The 6,163-nt window shown below is 43.6% G+C and overlaps 1 non-coding gene across 1 annotated transcript; it reads left to right on the top strand.

Annotated features, from left to right (window-relative positions):
• The first annotated feature begins 4,464 nt into the window (after positions 1–4,464).
• Positions 4,465–4,666, top strand: LOC137638901 (small nucleolar RNA U3). The gene has a single exon (XR_011044201.1). It is a non-coding gene; the product is annotated as a small nucleolar RNA U3 (small nucleolar RNA).
• Positions 4,667–6,163: the final 1,497 nt, after the last annotated feature.

The following is a 6,163-nucleotide window of genomic DNA, read 5'->3' on the forward strand; positions in this document are numbered from 1 at the left end:
ATTATTATGCTAAACCATGATAATAGGAGATCTTTTCCATTCCTTCTCTCTCTCTCTATCAGCTAGTGCCGCCAGGTACTAGCCTAGCCCCGGTAGTATACCGGTAAAACTACAGTGTACAGCAACACAGTAGTCAGTAAAACTACAGTATACAACAATACAGTAGTACAAGTATTTCTAACATACTCTGTGTATCCTATCACAGTCTATTAATGGGACCACATAACATGTTGAGGTTAAAGTAATGCCTCAACATCCTGATGAATCCTTGGATCATCGGAACACTTATAAATTCCGTTCATTATTAATATTTTACAGGTGGAAAAATTGGTATTAATATTCACTAACTCGGGCTCTACATACGGGAGTCGTTCCACCTTGTATTCTCCCTTATGGGGAATTTAAATATTAATATTTACGGAGGTCTCAGCGATTGCCTGGGAGAGGAAACACAGATATTCGTCTTAACTATTTCCTTTCTAGCTTACTATCCTATGCTTTTTAAAATAATAGTAAGTATTACTATTGAAAGTATGCATTTATATCAACGTTATAAACAACTGTATACTCATTTCACCTTTTTTCCTTGACAGGAGGAGCCAATGGTGACTTGTGCAGTTGTCTTCTGCAGCAACCACAAGAGTAAGGACTTTTGTGGGCATACGATGTGCAGGTCTCATACCCCCTTCTGCATCGTATCTGGATCCCTGAGGTACTGGGACCCGAAGGGTTGCTCCAACTGCTCGACCCTGCTGAGCAATGGCTTCAGAGAAGATATCCCTGCCACCACAGAGGCAAGGGATACAGCAAGAAAAACCCTTCGTAGGTGGGTAAGAGGGTTCCAGAAGAACTCTCCGGGACCTTACCTACCTAACGAATCTCTTAGGTGCCTTCTGTTCCCCAAGGTTCAATCAAGTGGGATAGTGCCCCAGGAACAGGTCTAGCCTTCCTTTATTCAACTGAAAATGGACGCGGACATTAATAAGGCACTTGAAGGCATGGACATCCACCAAGACTGGATGTCGGAGGTGTTCACCGACACCGAACAGGACCTACCACAAGGAGGCCCTAAAGAAGACGTGGTTCAACCCCTAACGGAGGAAGAATAGTCCGTTTCAATGGTGACTGAGGACCCCCAGTTCACCGTGACGGCATATCAACCTATGCCGTCAACCTCTTCAACCCCAACTCCCCAACCGACTACACAGGTCGACAGGAGCGAGGAGCTTCTAGTGTCGATCCAGCAGATGTTGGCAGTGTTCCGGAAGGAACAAGAAGAGATAAAGCAAGATCTCAAAGATATGAAAAGAGGGGTACAAATAGGGAAATGCCCTGGCGCTTCCATGGGCTCTGTTAAGCCCCTTAAAGTATCTGACCTCCCTCACTGCTCTGAAACCAAACCCTGGAGACATACGGAGCACATGCCCATGATGAATGGGAAGCTTTACATCTCCGAGAAGTTGGGGGCCAAACCCCTTGAAGATCTTCAATTTTTGCCCAGCTTTTCAGCGTACCCAGATTGCTACGAAAGACTGCGAGATGAACCTGCATCCCGCGAGGGGACGGTACCGAAGGAAGTCATTGTCTTCGAAGATGACAAGGCACAAGCCACCCTTACCAAGACCCTGAAAGGAGCTGGATATACCAACTCCAAAGTCTCAGCATTGAGCAAGAATCACCCAACCTTCATTGCTCCTTCCTTTAGAGCTTTCCCCTTTTTTTATGAAAGCCCTCGACTGTGTAATGAAAGCAGTCAAAGAGGGCAAACCCTGCCCAGTTCTAGAGGAATGCAAACCATTATCTCTAGCTATGCCCACCTGCGAGGAGAAGTGGAAAGAGTTACATCTAACCTTCCACGTCTCGAAGATGGATCCGGAGATAGCAGGCCAGCAGTTTAATGAGAACCTTCCAAAGTTGCCAGACCATCTTTTGAGAAGGGAACAGGAGATGAAAGAAAGACTTGCCGCCTCCCTGTCTCGTCAGAACTGCTTGGAAATGTGTACAGGCCTAACTAATACCCCAGATATGTACGTGGTCTTAGCTAAGTTCCACATGGGTACCCTTGTGAAGGACTTATATGCCTTTGTCAGGTCTAGGAGAACCTGCAGAGAACATGTGTTTTCCGCAGTAGCGGTGAAACACGAACCCAGAAAGCTGACCTCATCATGCATCTGGGGCAAAGACCTTTTCCCACAAGATGTGGTCCAAGAAGTCATTGACAAAGCTGCCACAGAGAATAGGAACCTTTTCCAAAAGTGGGGCATGTCTCCAAAAAAGAAAACTTCTTCAGACAGTGGTCTCCAGCCTAAGACCAAATAGACCTGCACAACTTCTGGCCGTGACCATGGCCACAGTGCCTCAAATGGTAGCTCAGCCACAAACCACCTTCCAGATGGTCCCTCAACAGCTGGTAGTTCATTCACCTGTTTTTAACCCAGGCTTTGAAAGGCACTCGACCATCTTTCGGCCCTACAAAGATAGAGGCCCAAAATGAGGTTCTCTGGAAACCCCCCAAGGGGCAGAGAATGTCGCGGTCATGGAAAAAAGTCCTTAGGAACCCCTAAGCAATGAGGGGTTCCAGCTAGGAGGCAGATTATTTTACTTTCGGGATGATTGAACCTTTGATCCCTGGGCCCACAGCCTAATCACAAATGACTCGGTTGGATATGGAACAAAGTTCCACCCCCTTTTCCGAAATTCTTCCAACACTCCACCCCCTTGTTGGAAGAATATACCTCAGAACTCTTGAACAAGAAAGTAATAAAGAAAGTGAAGTCCATCAATTTCCAGGGAAGGCTGTTTTGTGTTCCCAAGAAAGACTCAGACCAACTCAGAGTCATTCTAGACTTGTGTCCACTCAACAAGTTCATCGAGAACAAGAAGTTCCGAATGCTTACCTTGCAACACATAAGGACCCTTCTACCTAAAGGTGCGTACACAGTCTCAATAGACCTGGCAAATGCTTACTGGCACCTTCCAGTCAGTCGACCCCTCTCCTCCTACCTAGGAATCAAGCTACAGGAGACAAAATTTGTCTTCAGAGCGATGCCCTTTGAGCTAAACATAGCCCCAAGGGTATTCACGAAGAAGCTAGCAGACACAATCGTCCAGCAGCTACGCTCTGAAGGAGTTCAAGTAGTAGCATATCTAGACGATTGGCTGGTGTGGGCAGCATCCAAGACGACTTGTCTGCAAGCGGCCGAAAAGGTGATCCAGTTCCTGGAGCACCTTGGCTTCAAGATCAATCATTAGAAGTCTCGCCTTTCTCCAGCTCAAAAGTTCCAATGGTTAGGAATCCAATGAAGTTAGTCCCACCATCTCTCCATTCCATCCAAGAAGAGGAGAGAGATAGTGGGAGCTGTCAAGAGACTAATCCGATACAAGAGGATTTCAAGACGCCAACAGGAAAGAGTATTGGGCTCTCTCCAGTTTGCAGTAGTGACAGACCCAGTGCTAAAACCACAACTAAAGGATGTGTCAGGAGTCTAGAGGAGATACGCATCACACGCTAAAAGAGATCAACTAAGGTTGACCCCGACCCGATTGCGCACGCTACTAAGGCCGATAGACACAGAATGGTCCCTAGACGCAGACTCATTCTCCTTCATCTCGGAAAAAGTCGCGGAACTGCAGACCGACCTCTTCACGATGAGCGACAACAAGAAACTACCTCGTTACGTAGCCCCTTAAGCAGAAGCGATAGACGCCATGTGTCTCGACTGGAACAGATGGAATCGGATTTACCTGTTTCCATCAACCAATCTCCTGCTAAAAGTCCTCGACAAGCTGAGATCCTTCAGAGGGACAGCTGCAGTAGTGGCCCCCAGATGGCCCAAAAGCGATTGGTTCCCTCTAGTTTCCTCTGCCAAACCCAGTTTTATCCCAACTGGTTCAGAAGTCGACTGTTTACGCTTCATCATCGAGAACCAACAACCTACATCGCATGATTTTCTCACCCTGGTAGCGAACAAAGCTTGGGATCTCGAAGGACAAGGTCGACTTTATTGAAGAGTACAAGTCAAGTTCAACCAAGAGACAATATGAATCATCTTGGAAGAAATGGGTATCCTTGGTGAAAACAAGGAGACCAACAGAAATTTCAATACATTTCTGTCTCTATTTTTTCATCTACCTACTTGAACAACGCCTGGCTTCCAATACGATAACTGTGTGTAAGTCGGCCTTGACTAGACCTCTTCTATACTCCTTTGAGGTGGACCTCAAAAGCAAAATCTTCAATAAGGTACCAAAAGCATGCGCTAGACTCGAGCCGGCAACCCCTTCAAAGCCCATCACATGGTCGTTGGACAAAGTCTTGCACTATGCTTCGAACCTAAAAAATGAGGATTGTACTCTAAAGGATCTAACACAGAAGTCACTTTTTCTGTTCGCAATAGCCTCAAGGGCTAGAGTTAGTGAAATATTGACCTTATCAGATATGTAGGTCTTATTCAGTTCCTAGACATGATCATACTACATAAGATCAATTCCATAGTGTGATTGACGAGTTTGAGTCCAAAACTCGGAACGAGTACAACCACGATGACGAGGTTGAGGGTCGTCCTCTGAGCAGGAAACGGCTCTTGAGTATTTACTTACTCCTGAGCATTGAAGACCGTCCCTCATGGGCTCGCCCTTGAGTGGAGGAGGTCACAGGCTGAGTGGTTGCCAGAGTACTGAACCTTTTTTCCCTATCCTGCCTTTCGTGCCAAGAACGAGCTGCCCACCAAGAGGTGGGATCCTTGGAGAATCTGCCCACTGAAGGAAGATGTCTCTCTATACCCAGTTGTCAAAAATTGAAATTTATTCCCCTTGAATAAAAGTATTCTTAGTTTTAAGAGTGTTCGTTTTCTAATGTATTTCCCAGTTTCTATGAATATATGTTTAAAATGTGATTATTTTACTCCACAGAAGTAGTTTTATTATATTAACTATATCAATGAGTTTGTATGAATTAGTATAATAATATTTAAAGTAATAAGCTAACTTTCTTGCAAATTTTATCCATCTAGATCAGATAAAATAACGTAACATCCCATTGTTGTCAAACTTCTTCCTGTGGAGATTATATATGTTGTTTGATTATTGTAAGGGCACATGCCAGTAATTCAAACTTGCCTTCTGGACGAAACCCCCTTTTTTTGTGTATGTTGGGTTACGATTAGAGCACTTAATGTTTATCTTTAAATTGATGTTATGTTACGTAACCCTGTAATTTTGTAAATGTGACAACATTGTACTCCTCCCGAGTTTTCTTCCAGGGTCGAAAGGTGATGCTTGGCCTCTTTGAGCAGTTAACTCCAAAAGGCAAGTAACTAGAAGCTATTCTCGTCAATCCGACGACCATCATCACCTCGTGAACCATTGCATCATTGCAGCAATATTCTTATAAGAATACTCTGTAACCCCGTTTGATATTTGTCTAATTTTATCAAGTAACGTAAATTTTGTTCATTTGTGTTAATGTTAATGTTCGCTCTTTAACGTAACTGATGATTTTTGTTTGTGTACTTTAAATATTAAATATGTGTCAAACTATTAATTGAGTCTTTGTGAACCTGTGTGGCATCACCCCCAAAAGAATTAGTGCAAGAAATATAGTTTTGAATCAAAGGTAAGGTAAACGGCAAATGTCTTTTACGTAAGTGTGTTTCTCAGTTATGTAACTTGGCCTCGTGCGAAGTTGGTGCACGAGGGTTTACATGTAAAAAAGTTAATACATGTGGTTGTAAATAACCCAGTATTTCACCACATTTTCTGGTCCTTCGAACGAACCGGATGCCATAACGATTCACAAAGAATTTTTTTGGATGTTAAAGATAAATTGCGATAAAGTTCACGTGGTTGATGGTCGGCGTCAAAGTCTTTCTAGTATAGCTGGCACGTGTCCAAAGTTATTTGGTGAGCAGGGTAAGGTATTGAATTACTTGGAGTGTTTTACCAAGTAATCTGTTTTATGGAACATTATTTGTTTGTTAATTACTCTGTGAAGAAATGTTGTTTAATTTCGTTGCCATTTTTGAACTTAGGTTTCGTGACCAGATGTATTTAAGAGCACGTGGTCAAATTGTCTAGCATTTAGTGCATGTTATATTTGAATCAGGGTTAGATAATTTGCCATATATTTTCTGATATTGTTCAAGTTTGTTATTGATTCATTAAC

Source organism: Palaemon carinicauda, chromosome 3 (assembly GCF_036898095.1).
Source record: "Palaemon carinicauda isolate YSFRI2023 chromosome 3, ASM3689809v2, whole genome shotgun sequence".
NCBI lineage: Eukaryota > Metazoa > Arthropoda > Malacostraca > Decapoda > Palaemonidae > Palaemon > Palaemon carinicauda.